At 56.2% G+C, this 19,742-nt stretch overlaps 1 protein-coding gene across 3 annotated transcripts in view; it reads right to left on the bottom strand.

Moving 5' to 3' along the window:
• OSGIN1 (oxidative stress induced growth inhibitor 1) overlaps window positions 1-19,742 on the bottom strand; it is a 54,156-nt gene that overhangs the window by 11,001 nt on the left and 23,413 nt on the right. For 2 of the 3 annotated variants that reach the window (XM_082606151.1, XM_082606150.1), the window contains exon 1: window positions 117-253. The exons of the other annotated variant lie outside the window; for it this stretch is intronic. The gene's annotated coding sequence lies outside the window, so the exon portion shown is untranslated. Of the gene's footprint in view, window positions 1-116; window positions 254-19,742 lie in introns of those variants that run through there. 3 annotated transcript variants of the gene reach the window in all.

Consider the following 19,742-nt stretch of genomic DNA (forward strand, 5'->3'; position numbering starts at 1 on the left):
GGACGATCATGCTGGTCCGGGGAGCCTGCGTGGCTCCAGGGCCCCGTGGCCACCCCTGCCTGGGAAGGACTAGCTTCTCCCACCGCCCCCCCCCATGCCTCGCCTGGGCCACTCACCTGATGGGCAGGGGTCGAGGACACTCGTGAGCCTGGCCTGGTCAGGCACTAGGAGAACCAGGGCTCACGGTGCCGGCCGAGGGAGCAGGACACCCATCACCCCGTGGGGATCCAAGAGGCTATGAGAGGCCGGGAAGCCAGGGTATTTCACGAGTTGGGAGGAGGCGGGCGGTGGGCGGGGCCAGGAAAATCACTTTCATAAGCGTGAGTCAGCAGGGGCCCCTGGATGAATGAATTTGCACACTTGAGGGACGGCGGTCACGTTGCCAGCTGGGGCGGGGGGGACGGCCTTAAAGGGCCCCTACCGGGGCGGGGGAGGGGGTGTCCCTGGTGGGGTGGGGCCCGGTGGTGGCCAGGCTGAGCCAACCTGGCCTTTCCCCTTAGGGAGGCGGAGACAGTCCTGCCCAACGTACAGTCAAGGCGGCCCCTTTAAGTGGAGAAAGAAGTCCTGGTGCCCTCATTTCACCTAGTTCTGCGTGATGTCTTCCCGCTTCTCCCCTCCCTCTCCCTCCCCACAATAAAAAGCCCTCTGGGGCTTCCCTGGTGGCGCAGTGGTTGAGAGTCCGCCTGCCAATGCAGGGGACACGGGTTCGTACCCCGGTCCGGGAAGATCCCACATGCCGCGGAGCGGCTGGGCCCGTAAGCCATGGCCGCTGAGCCTGCGCGTCCAGAGCCTGTGCTCCGCAACGGGAGAGGCCACGACAGTCAGAGGCCCGCGTACCGCAAAAAAAAAAAAAAAAAGCCCTCTGGCACCAGCCGGAGCAGGCTGGGAACCCAGCTGTCACTTCCTGGGCAGGCTGCCTCAGTTTCCTCATCTGAGAATGGGGCCGAGTAACAACTCTCCCTCCTGGGTGGTCGTGGCGTTTCAGGGATGTCATTCTTGGTGACCGTGCCTAAAACACGGTTCATGTCTCTTTTTCTTCGTTATTTTTTCTCTTTAGCCTGTAGCATTGCGCCCCTCACATTTTGCGGATTCTTACTCATTTTATTATTTTGTCATCTCTCTGTCCAAACCAGGATGTGAGTGGCAGGGAAGTGTATCGGTCTGCTCTATCCTGAGCGCTCAGCACATAGTAGGTGATCCAGAAGGAAGGACAGGAGGGCTTGAGAACAGTGCTTGGCCCAGAGACCTCAGTGCATATTAGCTGTTATTTCATTACTGATGTGATTGTCACCCCCATCCTCCTCACTTGCCTGGGGACTTCCCTGCCAGCCCTGCCCCACCCTGTGGGCGGCCCCACTAGGGCTGGGACCAGGGTTAAGCAAGGAGACACTCACCTTGCGTACCAAGTTTAAGGGGATGCCAAAAACACTCAGTGATCAAGAAAACAGTATTTTGATGCAATTGAAAAGAATAAAAATTAATGCCCAAAATCCAAGATAAACAAAAATGTTAAAATTTCAAACAAAGATCTGTAACCATGCCATGCCAAGCTGCACTGGAGCCTGATGCAAAAAGAAAAACCAGAATACCCATGCTGTCTGTATTTAAAACTTCCATATTTTGTTCATCCTGGATTTGAGGCGTTACTTTTGATTTTCAAAAATACTGCATGGGGCCTCCCTGGTGGCGCAGTGGTTGAGAGTCCGCCTGCCGATGCAGGGGATACGGGTTCGTGCCCCGGTCTGGGAGGATCCCATATGCCGCGGAGCGGCTGGGCCCGTGAGCCATGGCCGCTGGGCCTGCGCATCCGGAGCCTGTGCTCCGCAACGGGAGAGGCCACAACAGTGAGAGGCCCGCATACCGCAAAAAAAAAAAAAATACTGCATGAACACACTATGTGCCTTGATTGTGGAGTGCTTTGCTGCCCCTTGCATTTTGTGCTCAAGGTGATACCTCTCTCCTAGTCCTGGCCCTGGTGGCCACAGGGGACAAGGGCCCTGCATATGCACAGGATGGAATATGCACAGATGGGTGGCGGGGGACCAGGAGGGGGGGCACCAGGTCTGACCACTGGGCTCCTTTGGGGACAGGGGGTAGGGCCCGGGTGAAGGATGGCTCTGAAGATGCAGAGTGATGCTGGGACCGGAAGAGAGGGGGGAGGAGAGGGAGAGAGGGGTGCCCCACAGGAAGGGGCTGGTGACAAACGTTTGGGGGACAATGAGAGGAGCTGGGATGAGAAGAGAGACCCTGGGGGACCGGGCCCCACAAATCACGTGACTGGTCCAGGCAGGGCTGCATCCGGTGCGTGGGGCGGGGCGGGTGACAGCTGGTTTCTGGGCTCAGCTCTACGGGCCGGATGAGCTTGGGTGAGGCACTGCGCCCTCAGGGCCTCCATTTACCCAGGAGAAATGGCACTCATAGTCCTTTCCTCCTGGGGTCCTCGGCAGCAGGGACCCTTGGCGTCATGTGACACAGTGTGACATAACGTGCAGGTGGCGGCAGGAAGTCCATCACTCCAGGCCTCAGCTCCCTGGCTGGCTTCTAGCTCTGCTGCACATGTGCTCTGTGACCTTGGGCCAGTGGCTCACCTCTCTGGGCCCCTGTTCCAGCGGGGCTTTGTTACCAAAACTCCCTGACACCCTGGTGTGCACCCCACACACACCAGGAGCCGTGACGGCCGAGGAGCGGAGCTGCCCCTGGACGTCCCTCTGGCACAGGCTGCAACTTTCCCCAGCAGCCCTGCCTGCCCACCCCCCAACCCGCTGTCTCCACTTCTCCATCCCAGGGCTCTGGTCTGCAGCCTCCCGGTGGTTTTGGTGGGTGTGTAAACTGAGGCAGACAGACACACTCCAGGGTCAGAGACTCCCACCCGGAGCATGGTGGGGCGGGGTGAGGTGGAAGCTCAGGGTCCGGAGGGAGAGCCTGGGAAGGAAGTGGGCTCCGGGCACCCCCATCTCTGGGTCTGGTCATCTTTCCTCCCAGCCTGCCCCGCTGCCCACACTGGCCCTGACCCCTTTTCTGGATTTTGAAAGTTTGCTGATATGGGAGAATTGTGGGCGGGATGTGGACTTTCCTCCCTGTTGCCTGTTTACCTGACAGCAGACGATCAGAAATAAAATGTGTTGAGTTGCCTCCAGAAAGCTCGACTGAGATGAAGACCGATAATGTCACAGGCAGACAAAGGGGCAAAGGTTAGAGGAGCCACAGAGAAAGAGCAAGAAGGGTCTTTGCAGGTTGACTCTTGGGGGACTGGCTCTCTTGGACTCCACTGGGTACCCCGATTCCTTTAGACCTGCCCCGCCCCCTTCTTGGCCATGACTTTGAATGTTAAGCGCCAGAGGTATGAGCTTCCTCATTCTGATGTGCTGAAAGTAGGGCTCAGATGCAGCAAATAAAAATATGGGCACCCAGGTAACTTCCGGAATTTCAGATAGACAAGAAATAAACTTTGAGTATGTCCCATGCAATATTTGGGATACACTTATGCTAAAAAAATTGTTTTCATTGTTTATCTGAAATTCAAAGCTACCTGGGCAGCCTGCACTTCATCTGGCAAATCTAGCCATAAGTGTAAAATATACGCTAGCTTTCAAACGGTTAGCAAAAACAAAAAGCAACTAAAAAAGAAAAGGCAAAATGGCCCAATAATTTTTATATGGATTCCAGGTTGAGATGAAAATCGTGAAAATATTTTGGACTTCTTGGGTTAAGTGACATAGATTATTAAAATTAGCATCACCCGCCTCTTTGTTTAACGAGGCTTTTGGAAAACTCAGTTACACACACAACTCTCATTTGGCTTGTGCGGGACGCTTGCACCAGCGGCTCATGCAAACGGGGACGTTTTGGGACATTCCCGGGTTTAGCACCAAAAACCCTGCCATGTCCCAGGAGCCCCTCAGTTCCAGGTGAAACAGGACGGCTGGTCACCCTGGGCCATTGCAAGCAGCTGGGCACCTCGCTTCTGAGCCTCACTTTCCCGCTCCGTGCCCTGTAGCGCCAGCACGGGGCTGGCAAGGTGGTAACAACCACTGGTCCGTGCAGCTGAGGGCAGGGGCCTGGCTGACCGGAGGAGCCCACACAGTAGCCTGTGCTTGGTATGCAGCCCCCTGCCCCCCAGGCTCCCACCAACCTCCCCTGCAGGTGCTCGGGAGCTGGGGAACCGCGGGAAGCGAGGGGAGGGGTAGCCTCAGGGCGCTTCCCCGGGGATCCTGAAACAGCCCTCACATTAAGCCCACCGTTCCTCCCTCCCTAAGAAACCCCAGGACGGGGACTTCACTGGGGACGCAGTGGTTAAGAATATACCTGCCAATGCAAGGGACATGGGTTTGAGCCCTGGTCCGGGAAGATCCCACATGCTGCGGAGCAACTAAGCCCGTGCGCTACAACTACTGAGCCTGCGCTCTAGAGCTCACGAGCCACAACTACTGAAGCCGGCGCGCCTAGAGCCCGTGCTCCGCAACAAAGACAAGCCACTGCAATAAGAAGCCCGCGCGCCGCAATGAAGAGTGGCCCCTGCTCGCCGCAAGCAGAGAAAGCCCGCGTGCAGCAACGAAGACCCGACGCAGCCATAAATAAATAAATAAATAAATAAGAACAAAAATAAAAAATAAAAGAAATCCTAGGATGGTTCGAAGGGGCCGTTCTTGGCCTCTCTTCATCCCTCTCCTTTGGGACAGCTCCCATGGCTCTGCCAATTGCTGGGCACTTCCAGGCACCGGGCACTGTGGACATAAGGTTCTTTATACATAGCTGAGGCTCAGAGAGGCCAATATTGAGCCTGAGGTCACACAGCGTAGGTGGCAGAACTGGGGCTTGAACCCAGGGCTGCAACTGCAGAGCCTGGGCGCCTGCAAGAAAAAGGCTGACTACAAAGGAACCAAGGAAGGAAGACAGCCTGCTTCCCGTCTCAGACACAAAAGCACAGACCCCTGAACTCTCCCGGAGGCCCCATATCTCCACGGCCGCCCCCTTTATGAGGTGTTCACACTGTAAGGTGTTTGGGGGATTGACACATTTGATCTGTTAACCAGTCCAGTGAGGAAGGCTCAGTGCTGTTATTCTCCCATTCTACAGTGAGGAAACTGAGGCCCTGAGAATGTGAGATGTAGCCCTGAGTCACGGCAGGCGGCAGGGCTGGGCCGTGACCAGGCTCTGCCCAGCACCCTGGCATGACTAGGCCCGGCCCGGTCAGTGCACGACAGGAGAGCTAATATTTGCCCTCGCCGGTTACAGAACCTTGTCATCCACTGCATCCATCGATTCTCCCGATAACCCACAGAGGTGGGCAAATATTTTCAATAACAAGTTTCGTTTACAGATGAAGAAACCCGGAGGAACTTGCCCAAGGCCAGGGGCAATGAAGTGGGGAGAGGGGATTCAGAGTTGGGTCTGTCTGGTGGCAGAGCCTGTGCCCGCTGCCCCAGGACATCGGTGTGAGCTGCCAGGACGCAGGGCAGGTTCACGCCCTGGATAGTCACCATAGATCCCCCGGGGGAGACGGTGTCAAAGCTGGGGAAGCCCACATCCTGCCCCCTACATTCCCTGCTTCCTGATTGCTCCCTCTTTTCCTCAAAAACCAGGAGGAAAGTTTTGGCAGGAGAATGAATGTGTCTGCCCAACAGTCAGGGTGGACAGGGGTCCAGCCCAGGGTATAAAAGGCTTCCACTTTGGAGTCAGACCAACCAGGATGCTGGCTCCATCACTTTCAGCTGTGTGATTTTGGGCAAGTGACTTAACCTCTCTGAGCTTCCGTTTCCTTATCTGTGAGCTGCAGACGGCACGGCAGTGCTTCTCATCCCTGCTGCACGTCAGAATCACTTGGTGGAGGGGCTTAAAGATACACTAACACCCAGGCCCCAGGCCCAGAGATTCTGACATCACGGGGCTGGGATGCGGCCAGACACGGGAAGTACCACTGGTGATCTCCGTGTGCGGCAGGGCTGGGAGCCTCTGTCCCTGCAGCTGTTGGGGGATGAGCTGAGATACAGCCGAGGAACCGCCTGGCCCGTGGAGATGCCCAATACATTGCACTCCCTTCCATCCTGGCGGCCCATCTTTTTGTAAACCACAGTCTTTATGCTGTTGCAGGAATAGCCACGAGGTCTAAAAGAGAAACACGTCTTTGGAAGAGGCAGGCTACCAGGATGGCAGGGGCCAGCTGGTGACCCTGGTGGGGCCTCGACCAACCGGACAGACCTCGATGTCACCTTGCTCATTTACCGAGATTTGGTTTCCTCAACTTTGACTTTTGAACTTGATGGAGGACTCGACGTTGACCCCCACGGCTCTTCATCTCATTCTCTCTACACACAGCCATCCCCTGAGCCTAAATTCCAATCCTAAGGGAAAACCCGGAAGCAGAGACAAACCCCGGCCACGGCAGACAAGGAGACACGCACCAAGCATTGATATTTATAGCAAGAACTAAGCAACTTCCACGCTGGCCACTGAGAACAGTCCAGCCAGCGGGAGCCAGTGCTCAGAGAGGACCATTGGGCAGCCTTTGGAAATGGCAGTTACAGAGCCAGGAGGCAATGTGGAAACTCTTTATGATAGAAACAAGGGAAGCAGACTAAGTGGGCCTGAGGGCAGGAAGTAGAAAGGAATCAAGGAAAAAAAAAAAAAAGATAGAATATTTGCCAGGGCCAAGGAATTGTAGATGGATTTTTGTTTGTTTGTTTGTTTTGGCTGCACCATGTGGCACAGAGGATCTTAGTTCCCCAACCAGGGATCAAACCCGTGCCCCCTGCAGTGGAAGCACAGAGTCGTAACCACTGGACCACCAGGGAATTCCTGTAGATGGATCTTTAAAATTCGAATTTTCACTATCCTTGTATAATCAATAGTAATAATCATAAGGAAAGGCAATTTGAGAAAAGGATTTTCTGTTTCATTTTGTTCACTGATGTATGCCTTATGCAGGGCCTGGGACAGACACAGTAGTAGCTCAATAAATACGAATTGAATCCGTGAATGAGTCTTGTTGCTCTCACACTTTCCTGACAGATTCTTAAAAGATTTTGAGCACGAATGGCCCCCCTTGGCTTTGTATCACGTGCATATAGATGGGTGTGCCTTCTGTATATTTAAATCTTTGATGACAGCTTTGCAGTGGCTTGAAGACAGAGCCCTGTGGTACGCCATTAGAAACCCTCCAGCTAGTGGACACAGCTCTATCTTTGGCAGAGGGGTGAGTGAAAAGGGTCCTGTCCGTGGAGTCAGAAACTCCGGGGTTGTGTCTCTGGAACTTACTAGCTGTGTATCCTTGGGCAAGTTACTTCACTTCTCTGAGCCTCCATCTCCTCATCTATAAAACAGGGACACCTGTCCCTCAGGGTAGCTTGCTGCTTGGCACGTTGTGGGTTCTCAGCAAACTGTGGATACCACCACCTGTGCTTCCCACCATCCAGACATTTTCACTCTGAGCAGAGAGTCATTTTCCAATCATCCAGCCCACGTTTCTACCCCTCCCCCACAAATATCCTCTAGTGCAGTGGTTCTCGAAGTGTGGTCCCCGGACCAGCAGCATCAGCAGCACCGGGGAACTTACCAGAAATGCAGATCCTCAGGCCCCACCCTAGATTCACTAGATCAGAAATTCTGGGATGAGCCCCGCTGTCTGTATTGTCACAAGTCTCCTGCGTGACCCTGAGAACCACTGCCGTCCACGCCATCCTCTGGACCCGTCTGCAGGCCCCACAAGACAAAGGAATGACCGTCATCTGACTCCACTGCCCCTGGAGACCCCGTGCTGAGTTCTTGGGCCCCTGCTTCTTTCTCCCTCCGGCTGGTAATCCAGAAGCAATCTGTGATCTGGGGCTGGAGAGTGAGCACGTGCCCCCTCGTCCCTCAGAAACCCGGGGCCCACTTGCTTGCCCCTGACCTGGAGGGGCCTGCCGGTGTCCTGTGAGTCCTCTTAGGGCATGTCCCAGGTCCCTCAGCACGCGGAGCGGTGGTATTGCCGAGGGCTGTGCCCTGCCCTGCCCTGCCCCTCCTCCAAGCTTCCGGGCCCTCCTAGCAGGTATGTGGTTCCTTCTAGTCCAAGTTCATTGTCCGGGCGTATAAGCAGTCCTGGGGAAGTCCGCTGCTGTTGCCCATTGGCCCAGGGGAGCAGCGGCATCACTTTCCTTTTTTCTTTTGCCCACATGCTGCTAAAAAAAGCCCTGTTTGCTGTCCTTATTGGATTTCACATACCCTTCAGGACTTGCCTTCCTGGGCGGTGGTGAGGTCAAGGCCTCAGTGACCTCATTCACCATCCTTCGTCCTGCGTCCTGTGAGCTAGACCTTTCCCCAGGGGCTGGACGGGCTGGGAGAATAGCCCCAGGGGCATTTCACACGTTTCTCTGCAGAGAGCACCTGTGAATTCCCGGGAAGAGAGCTGCAGGGCTTCGGGGTCTCGTGGTTGCCGGAAGCAGGGTTCCAGACTCCTGTCCTTCCTTACTGAGGCCCCATAAGAGACGCCTCCAGAGTCTCTTATAAACTGAAAATTAGACCCTGTACCTCCTCTGCTGTGCCACCTCCAGGGTCTCCTGGCTGTCCTCAGACCTGCCTGGCCTCAGGACCAGCAGACAGGCCCGGCAGGAACGGACCTGGAGGGGGTCCCACCTGCCCCGGCTCTCAGGGTCCCCCCGGCACCCAGCGCCCATGCTGTCTCCTGCCGGCTGCCCTGCTCTGCCCGCGATCCCCTGCCTCTTTCCTCTGGTTCCGGGCAAACCTCTCTGGATCCAGCTCTCTGCTGTTCCAATGAGGCAGGGATAACCGGAGCTTGCATTTCCTGAGCCCTACAGTGCGCTGGGCTTATATACCAAGGGCTTATGACCCAGGAGGCTCCTGCCTTGCCAACCAGACCAGAGCCAACAAGCGCTTCATGCCCAAGTGTCCCGCGTCAGAGAGAAGACGGTACGGGGGAGCTTTGGAGGAATGGGGGTGAGGGTGACGGGGAGCCCCTTGGCAGTGGTACCACTTCCGCCGAGGTGGCCTGGTCACCCAGGGAGTTGGTAGGGGAGGCCGAGGGAAGGCAGGGCAGAGACACTCCCAAGCAGAAGTCCCCCATATCCTCAACTGGACTGCTTTGTTTGAAGAACTAAAGGAAGGCAGAGGGTGCAGGTGAGCCGGAGGGGCTGGCCGAGGACAGGCCGTGCAGAGAAACAACCTGGACATGACCTGGGCTGCAGTGGGAGCCCCTGCCCGGCCAGCGAAGCCCCACAGCAGTGGGCAGGCTGTGGAGGCTACTTGGAGAGAAATGGCAGTGCCCTGGGCCACGGGGCTGGCGGTTTCGGCCGAGAATAGATGGGTGCTGGTCCCTTCTGGAGCCAGCATCAGCACAACTCGATGACAGGTTATACGTGGGGAGTGAGCGGTGCCGTCCTGCTAAATGTAGAACCGCTGACTGACTCCCTCCAAAGGAAAAGCCAGGATCGCCGCACCTGCCAATTCCTATGGCCTAAATACTCCCACCATGGCTGAACTGAAGCTACCAACTCGACGTGCAGAGCCGGGAAGAGACAAGCACAGTCCCGTGTGAGCCAACCCCAAGGGTCAAGAATACCAGCCATTCTCCTGGTTTGAGCAAAGCGACGGGTGCATCTTCACAGGGCCACTGACTCTGGGGGCTTCGCTGGTGGCGCAGTGGTTAAGAATCCGCCTGGCAATGCAGGGGACACGGGTTCGAGCCCTGGTCCAGGAAGATCCCACATGCTGCGGAGAAACTAAGCCCGTGCTCCACACTACTGAGCCTGCACTCTAGAGCCCACGTGCCACAACTACTGAGCCCGCGTGCCTAGAGCCCGTGCTCCGCAACAAGAGAAGCCACCGCAATGAGAAGCCCCCGTTGGCCGCAACGAGAGAAAGCCCACGCGCAGCAACGAAGGCCCAACGCAGCCCAAAATAAATAAATAAATAAATGTATAAAAGAAAAAAAAATACCAGCCATTCTCCTGGTTTGAGCAAAGCAGCGGGTGCATCTTCACAGGGCCGCTGACTCTGGGGCCCCCTGGACCACAGGCAGACCCCGTGAGGGTCTTGCAAAGAAGCTTAGAGGCCCCCACTGGCTCAGCTGAGGTGACAGCGTGGCCCACGGGAGGGACGGAAAAGTGGCACCAGTAGGGGAGAGCGGGCCAACCAGAGAGAACAGAGAGACTGGGATGAAAATGATAATGATAAAAGCTACGATCTATTACATCCTAACAAGATGCCAGGCTGGTGCTCACTGCTTCGTGTACCGTCAGTGTGCACGTCATTCTCCGAGGCAGGTCCCGTCACCAGCCAGGTTTACAGAGGAGCAAATCAAGGGACAGTGAGGGGCCGAGCCAGGCAGCCTGATGGCGGCAACACCCCCTGCTGCCTACCTTCCCAACTGAGCCCAATTCCGTCTCCAAACACAGGGCCTTCCTTGGGAGTGGTTTTGTTTTCTGAAGAAACGAGGCCTGCTTGGTCTCCTTTGATACCATCCTGAGTTGAGACCAAAATGAACCACAGCTGGTTTCTGGTTCCTCATGGTCATCATCTTCATCCTTATCCCCATCGGCTGTCATCTTCGTCATCATGACAGCCATCACCTTCATCATCAATCTTCATCTTCATCATCTCCATCATCTTCATCTCTATCACCATCACCACCATCATCATCACCACCACCATCTTCATCATCTCCATTACCATCAACATCGCCATCTTTACATTCACCATCTTCATCTTCACCAACACCATTCTCACCATCACCACCATCTTCATCATCTTCATCAGAAGCATCACTGGGTAGTGGGATAATAGGACTGTTCCTTACATGTAGTTCCAAGTTATCTGCCATGGCCGAGTACTGCTTGTACATTTTAAAGGGGGGCGACCCCATGGTGGCACTGAGGTACTGTGATTGGAGCTGGGTAAGGAGATGCCCGGGACAAGGGGGTGCCTGTCTGAATAGACGAGAGCCCTGCCTTGCTCACAGGGCTGCATCCAGCAGGACCCGACAGGCCCTGGGCTCTTTGGACTGATGGGGGAGCCAGCATGCTGGGCAGCCTGCCATCTGACCTCCACTGCTGCCTGCCCTCTGCAGCACTGGGGTGCCGCCCCCGGGCACAGTCAAGTCCGGGCCGGGCCTTGGAGGCTCTGCGCGTTTGGTGCACGGTTTGGGGTAGAGGGGCAGCCTGGCTGCGCGGGCTCGGGGACGAGGGGTGCTGAGGTGTCTGCTGCGTGAGCAGGGTGCCCCGGACACCCTCGTCACGGGACGATTCCTGCACTGCAGGCGATGACGCTTTGACAGTGGAGCAAAATGATAACGCAGGGCCCCTCGTTCAACGGTCAGTAAGAATATCAAGATAGGGAGCCCTCCTGCACTGCTGGTGGGAATGTAAACTGATGCAGCCACTATGGAGAACAGTGTGGAGGTTCCTTAAAAAACTACAAACAGAGCTACCATACGACCCAGCCATCCCACTCCCGGGCATATATCTGGAAAGGACAAAAACTCTAATTTGAAAATATATCTGCACCCCTGTGTTCACTGCAGAATTATTTACAATAGCCAAGACGTGAAAGCAACCTAAGTGTCCGCTGACAGATGAACGGATAAAGATGTGGTACATATACACAATGGAATATCACTCAGCCATAAGGAGAATGAAATAATGCCCTTTGCAGCAACATGGATGGACCTAGAGATTATCATACTAAGTGAAGTAAGTCAGACAGAGAAAGACCAGTATCATATGATATCACTCATACGTGGAATCTAAAAAATGACACAACGGAACTTATTTACAAAACAGAAACAGATTCACAGGCACAGAAAACAAACTTATGGTTACCAATGGGGAAATGGGGGGAGGGATAAATGAGTAGTTTGGGATTAACAGATACACACTACTATATATAAAATAAACAATGAGGACCTACTGTATAGCACAAGGAGCTATACTCAATATCTTATAATAACGTATAACAGAAAGGAATCTGAAAAAGAGAGAATCACTCTGCTGTACACCTGAAACTAGCACGACATTGTAAATCAACCATACTTCAGTTAAAAAAAAAAAAAGAATATCAAGATGGTGAAAGCAGAGCTTAAACCCAGCGAGGGCCCTTCTGAGCCCCGAACACCTGTGAAGCGGCCCTGGTCCCATTTAGAGGTGCAGGAGTGGGGGCCTGCCAGCCAGTCATTTTCAGGGTAAGAGATGCCTCACAGCAAAAGAATTTACCAGGAGTCTGGCCCTGAGCTCTTTTTCTCATCCATTCACGCCATGATCAGGTTCTGAGCTCCTGCCACAAACCAAGCGCCGCAGAGGCCCCGAGACTGGAGGTTGGTCCTGACTCTGGCCTTGGACGGGCACCCCGCACCCAAGGTCTCCATGGGCCCTCCTCACCAGGCCTCCCAACACTTACCAGCCTGGAGCTCCTGGCGGGCTTCTCCCTGGCACACTCTGGTGCCTGGGACTGGATGGCTGAACACATTGACCCCCGGGAGGGGGTCCCCAGAGCAAGGGGGCATGACATCCTGTCACTTCGCCACCATGCACAGCCCCCCATCTGTCCATTACCGAGGGCCTCCCCATCTCTTGCCTGCGTTGTCCTGCAATGCACTAACCTGCATTGCCCCCGTGAGTTCTATGCAGTGGGTGTAACTTCTAACTTACACACAGTGCAGTGCACGCTTAAGTTTGCAGATGTGCACGCCCACGTGGCCGCCACGCAGGCCACCAGGCAGGACACGCGCGGCCCCCTGGAATGCCCCCTCCTCTGACCCTGGTCCCCACGCATTAGTGTTGTCGGCCCTCCACCTTGCCACCAACGGCATCGCACGGAATGTTCTCTCTCATGTCTGGATCTCTGGCCCTGGGTCCACTCACGCCGGTGCGTGGGTCATGGGTCCCTGCGTTTAACCGCTGGGCAGAGCCTCACCGTCTGCATCCTCCACAGCTTGTGTGTCTGTTTCCTGGACATTTGGTTGTTTCTAGCTTTTGCTCTGATGGTTCCAGAGCGAGCCTTTGAGGGGACACTGGCTTTCGTTTATTGGGGTGAATGCATAGAAGCGGAAACGCCGCATCACAGGGAAGGCGAGTGTGTGAGGTTACCAGACACTGCACGTGGCTCTCCAGAGGGACGCACCACCTTGGCCGGGTCCCTGCGGCCGCCGCCCAGCTGGCCCCTGCCCCCCCGCCCCCAGCCAACTTCCTGCACGGGAAGCTGGCCACGCCATTCCCTCGCTTGCTTTGCAGCCAGCTCCTGCCGTGGGCGGGGGGCTGGGCGGGGGGCTGGGCGGGGGTGGAGAAGTTCCAGCTCGGCGGCGTCGCCCGGCCCTCCACCACCGGCCCCGTTTATCTCCCCAGCCGTGTATCTCTGCCTCTGTCCCACCTTGAACCTCACATTCCAGCCGTATCGAAGGCCCACAGTTCCCTGCACACACGTCATTTCTGTCCTTCTGCGTGGACTGTCTTTTCCACCATGAGCACACGTCCCTCCGTAGCCCTCCTGCGGGTGGCCACCTCGTCTTCTCAGATCTAACCAGAGCATCTTGGCGACCTGCCGACGTCTCCCCGGCCCTGACCCGCATCCTTCGGCCCACTTCCACCTGCCCTCTCGAAGCCACCTTGGCCGGGGCTCTTCTGAGCACAGCGGGTTTGCACTGTGGGAGGGATGCCACACCGTCAGGGCAGCGCCTTCCTCCCAGCTACGTCCTCAGAGCCCAGCAGGATGCCTGGCACACAGGAGGCCTCGGTAAATGTGCAGTAAATGCTCAGCTTCGTAAAGCCCACACATACAAAGTGTGCACCCCCGTGTGGCCACCACTCAGGGCAAGACATGGAACACGCCCAGCTCTCTGTCTGACTTTTGTCCCCTGAGGTTAGTGTTGCCTGTTCTTGAACTTGACATAAAAGGAACCACACAGGGCTTCCCTGGTGGCACAGTGGTTGAGAGTCCGCCTGCTGATGCAGGGGACACGGGTTCGTGCCCTGGTCCAGGAAGATCCCACATGCCGCGGAGCGGCTGGGCCCGTGAGCCATGGCCACTGAGCCTGCGTGTCCGGAGCCTGTGCTCCGCAAGGGGAGAGGCCACAACAGTGAGAGGCCCGCGTACAGCAAAAAAAAAAAAAACGGAACCCAACAGAATGTTCTCTCTTGCGTTTGCCTTCCTTTGCTTGTTCCGGACTCCAGCCCTGAGAGGCACATTCCTTGGGCCTGAATCCTGCTGCCTTGGTGGCCGGTGACCTTGGCAGCCCCTGCCTGATTGATTTCCTCCCTCTCCCAAGATTTCTCTTCCCCTTCCGTCCTCAGCCCTGGTCGGGACTTTGTCAGCAAGTCCCTGCTTCCTAAGCGGGAGAGGCGTTTTCTTCCTGTTATCAGTAAGTTATCTTTGAAATTCAGGGACCCAAGCTGTGGCACTGCCCTGGTCCCATGCGCATGGGGTTCCCGGGCAACTGTCCCTGTTTCCTGTGCCTCACTGCATCCCCTCTTTGCAACTACCTGGTGGTTTAATCACTGTAAGCTCTGGCCCGTGCACGTCACCTTGGTCCACCTGGCCACACTTCTGAGCTGAATTCTCAAAGTGGGGTCCCATAGCATCAGCACCAACCACCTGGGAACTCAGAGATGCAAGTTCCCAGGCTCCACTCCAGACTCACTCTCTGGGAGAAACTCAGTGCTTCTTTCCTTTATTCTCATATTCACAGCACGTCTGACCCCAGATGTGTGGGTGTCTGCCCTCAGCGACTGAGTCTCAGACCCCAGCTGGGTGTCCTACAATTCAATTCTGCCACCAACCAGAGATGGAACAGACCCCACAAGTCAGGGGCGCAGTCCCACCAGGCTGCTGCCCCATTTAGATGCCAGTCACAAGCAGTGGGTCCCCAGGCCACCCACACTCCTGTCCGCCTTGGCCACAAATCAGAGGTTCCCATGATGCCCTCCTCGGCTTCACTAATTTGCTGGAGGGAACCCGGGAAGACGGTTTACTTACTATTGTGGATTTATTACAAAGGATATTTTAACGGATACACATGAACAGGCAGATGAAGAGATAGACAGGGAAAGTCTGGAAGGATCCTGAGCACAGGAGTTTCTGTCCCCTGTGGAGCTGGTGTGCGTCACCCTCCTGGCATGGGGACACGTTCACTGACCTGGCAGCTCTCCAAACCCTGTACTTTAGGGATTTTTATGGAGGCTTCATCATGGAGGCACGATCAATTGTTACCTGACTCCCCGGCCCCTCTCCCCTCCCTGGACGATGACGGCGGGGCTGAAAGCTCCAAGCTTCCCATCATGGTCCTGGTGACCAGCCAGATCCTGAAGCTGTCCCCGAGGCCACCCAGAGTCACCTCATTAGAACAAAAGATGCTCCCCTCATCCAGGAAATTCCAAGGGATTTGGAAGTTCTGCATCCAGAAGTGGGGGGTCAAAGATCAACCATTAGTATAAAACATGCTCCTAGCATTTCATTCTGTAGGAAATGACAGAGGTTTTAGGAGCTCTGGCCAGGAAGCAGGGATGAGGACCAAAATACGTATTTCTTATTATATCACGATATCATGCTCACTGAATCAGAAACTTGTGGGCGAGGCTTGGCAATCTGTGTTCCCACAAACCCTCTGGGGGTTCTGATGCAGCTCAAGTGTGAGAACCACCGATTCCTGGCTTGTGAACACGTTGGTGATGCATCAATCAAAATGGGAACACAAATGCCCTGGAGTAGAAGTATGTTATCATTACTCTAAAAATTGCAAAGGGGTTCCGGAGCTCAGGGCTGACGTGGTCTGCTACGTCATCAGAGCACCAGCCCGAGCCTCCTTGGTCACAGACGCCTGCCCCACACGGAGGGTGCTGTGGATCAGAAGGTGTCTCTCGTCCCCCTGAGAGCAGGGGCCTGGCGTGCCAATTGTCTTCCACTGGCTTCTCCCAGATCCATGCTCTCCCTTCTCTGTCCTGCTGTGAGCCCCGGGAGGCTGAGGCCCTAGCCAGCTGCTTCTGGTTGGATTTGATCAAAGGGAGAGGCAGGCAGGAGGTCAGAGGGCAGGAGGAGGGAGCAGTCGGGGCAAACGTTGCACAACCAGCTACAGGGGGTGGACCAGCCCCCACTGGCAGTGTCTGCCAATTTCTGCGGTGTAAATGCTCCCACCACGGTCAACTTCAAGTTACCCCCATGGCAGGTCTGCCCGCAGAGCTGGGAAGAGATGTGCAGGAGTATTTCCAGATGCATCCATGCAGGGAACCTCACGACCACAGCTCGTAGCAAAATGGAGCAAAGTCATTAGGGAGTGATGAATTTTGAGTAGGTGTTATCTTTGCTTTGAGTATAATTTATTAAGTGTAAGTTCATATAATTTAATTCTCAATAATGGGAGTGCTTAACAACTGGCTCACAGAATTTCTGAAGGCTCGACAGCCGGCTCTCAGAGGCGGGCAGGCCACTGGGCCGGGAGACACGTCCTCTGTCTGCCTGCCTGGAGCGCCCTCTGTGGCCTGGCTCCAGCCCTGTGATTCCTCTCGTGGTCTGGCTCTCACCCGGCTCCAGAGATGCTCTCTCCCCTTGCCTCTTTAGCCCAGGGAGAACTCAATGTCTCTCTCTGTGCCCTGGCTGGGTGGCCCAAAGGTGGTGTCCTGGGGGTGGGGGACAATGAAGCAGAAGCCCATCCCTGCCTGAACCCCGGCTCACTTCCATTTCTGTCAGTTATCAACGTTCTGCATAGGATGTCAGTGGAAGAAATGATTCTGAGACCAGAGGCCAGAAACCTGGGGTGAGGGTGGTCGGGGGGCGGGGGGTACGGTGAGCTTCTGGAGGACAGAAAGGTACTCAGCAGAAGTGCCTGCATCCCTCGGGCACCACGGGTGGGCGTGGCGGTGGGAACCCCCTCGGGAGGTGCTCCGGCTGCATCTGTCATGATGACAGTGCACATGGCCTTGACCTGGCAATGCCTCGGGAGGTATTTGTCTTAGAGGCAGACTCGCACCTGTGTGAAATGATGTTTGCCTTGAGTTATCCACCACAGCATTGTTTACAAGAAAACGGGGCACGCCCAAGTGCCAATCGTCAAGAGACTCGTTAAATAGGTTCTGGCACTTTCTTACAGTAGAATATGTTACAGCCATTCTTTTTGGGATGACACGAAAGATCCTCCACGACTGCAACTGAACACAGGACATCAGGATGGTGGGTGGACTTTGCCTCCATTTGTGCAGGAAAAGAAGGCAGGCAGGGAGGGGGATGGGAGGAGGGAGTGCTAAGACAGGAAGGACAGGTCTGCTGCCCGGGAGGACACGTCAAGCACCTGCAGCAGGTGCCTCTGAGTGGGGACCTGCCTGGCTGGGGACTGACCTCTCACCATAAACCCACTGGCACTTTCTGGATGTTGGGCCGTGCTCCTGTACTATCTGTTCAATGAACAGATACAATTCAAGCAGGACTGAATACAGGCTCCTGAAACTTAACAGATGCCTCTTCCTGCTCATTCTCCACTCGGCCTCACCACCCTGGACCCCTGAACTCGAGTTAGGCCGGCCCCCCGACCCCCTGCTGGCTGAGCAGGGTGGGGGCACCCAGCCAGGCCCTCCAGGAGCCTCGGCTTGGCAGGAGGGACCCTGCAGCGGTGACTTCTCTCTCCTGCAAGGGCTTCATGTCCACCCTGCCCTAACCCTCCGCTCAGCTCCGTGGGCCGAGCGTGGCTGCGCCCGCCTGAGAAGAGGGACGTGAGAGCTGGGTACAGTGATGCGCCCGCAGCCACGCCCAGGATTCAGGCGGGGAGGGGTGGGGACCGTATCTGCCTCGTACAGCCTGCAGCATCTGCGCCTGGCTCAGGGTAGCCTGGCAACGTCTCTGCTTCACTGACCGCTGGACAAGGACCCAGCGGCTCTCAGTTGAAGCGGTCCTTCCAGTGAAGGAAGGCTGATTCAGGCGTTCTGGCCTTCCTTTCTTGGAGGGAGGGTGGTCTCCACCCTGACGCATCTGATGGCCAGGTGTAGGGGGATGGCTTTACCAGCAGCATTTCCCAAACTCACTGGCCACACACCCTTTCTTCAAGGTGCGTTTTGCAGAACTAATGTTCCCTGGAACACACTTTGGGAACCCTGGGTTAGACGGTTATATAAATAACCACTGTCACCCTTAGAGGCCTGGGCGCTGGGGGTTTTAAAAGATTCCCCAGGTGATTCCCACGTGCAGCCAGGGTTGAGAATCACCGCTCCAGAGCTAGGTTCAGTGGGTGGGGCCAGAGGATGGTCCTTTGTACTGCGATCCTGGGTCACATCAATAAGGGCATCACCTACAGAACGTGGGAGGGGGTGGTCCTGCTTGATTCAGCACCGATCAATAATCAACGGGAGGGCTTCCCTGGTGGCGCAGTGGTTGAGAATCTGCCTGCCAATGCAGGGGACACGGGTTCGAGCCCTGGTCTGGGAGGATCCCACATGCCGCGGAGCAACTAGGCCCGTGAGCCACAACTACTGAGCCTGCGCGTCTGGAGCCTGTGCTCCACAACAAGAGAGGCCGCGATAGTGAGAGGCCCGCGCACCGCGATGAAGAGTGGCCCCCGCTCTCCACAACTAGAGAAAGCCCTAGAAACTAAGACCCAACACAGCCATAAATAAATAAAATTTAAAAAATAAATAAAATAATCAACGGGAAGGGAAAGGCTCTCTGAGGAAGTGACATTTCCACTAAGACTGGAAGGATGGGTGAGGAGACTCCAGGCAGAGAGGACAGCACTGACCAACACCCTGGGGCTGGGAGGGCCTGGTGAGCGTGAGGGTGACAGTGGGATCAAGGGTGCCGAGTGCTGGGGGTGAAGAGCGGGGGTGATGGGCAGGAGGGTGGAGGCCCGACCACACATAGCTCTGAGAGGCAGGGTGGTGAGGAACTTGCCTCAGGGGTGCTTCCCAGCTGTGTGGCCTGGGCCAAGTGACTCAACCACTCTGGACCTGTTTCCCCACAGGTAACATGAGGATAAGAATAGCAACCCCTGCACAGGTCTGGGCACGCCGTGCCAGCATCATCGCATCATCATTACTCACGGAGGCGCCCAGGAGGCAGAGCCAGCCTAGAAACAAGGTCCCCGGGGGCCTGGGGTTCTGGGTCTTCTCCATCCCGACTGCCCCCTCCCACCTCTCCCTGCGTATACACCCCCACGTGGAAGTGTCTGCGCTGGCAGGGGCCCGGGGTCTGGATCCCTTCCAGGCCCCCCACGGGGAGCTTGTGTGTCTCTAACGCTGTGACCACATCCCTGGAGAGGAGGCTCGGCACCCCGCCCACCCCTGCAGGCCCGCCGCCTCCTGCTCCGATGGGGCAATGGCTACCGGGTCACAGGGGTCTCTGGCGCCCTGCAGGCGGGGAAGCGGCATCCCAGGCGCTTGGGAACAAGGCGTCCCTCCGTGAGATCCTCCTGTCTCTGGCCGGGACTGGGTGGGGCAGGGCCCTGGGCGGGGGCCTGACTCAGTGCCCCAGCCCTCCGGCCCCCCGGCAGGCAGCGACTGGCAGAGGGAAGATGCAGCCAGGTGGAGAAGGGGGCACTCAAGAGGCAGGACCTGCCCGGCCACCTCGGCTCCCTGCAGTGGGAAGTCCGCCCTGCCTGGGGGCCAGAGCCGGTTCCCCCTCTTCCCCGCCGACCCCCTCCTCCCTCCCCAGAGCTGCTCTTCCTTTCTTCCAGCTGCTCAGAGGCAACCTTTACACCCAACTCAATCAGCAGATCCCACCCACTGTACCTGCAAATGTATTTGGACTTCGACCACTTGACACCACCCCAGCTGCTTCCACATCTCTGC

This window comes from Mesoplodon mirus (genome assembly GCF_964341445.2).
Source record: "Mesoplodon mirus genome assembly, chromosome: 19".
Taxonomy (NCBI): Eukaryota; Metazoa; Chordata; class Mammalia; order Artiodactyla; family Ziphiidae; genus Mesoplodon; species Mesoplodon mirus.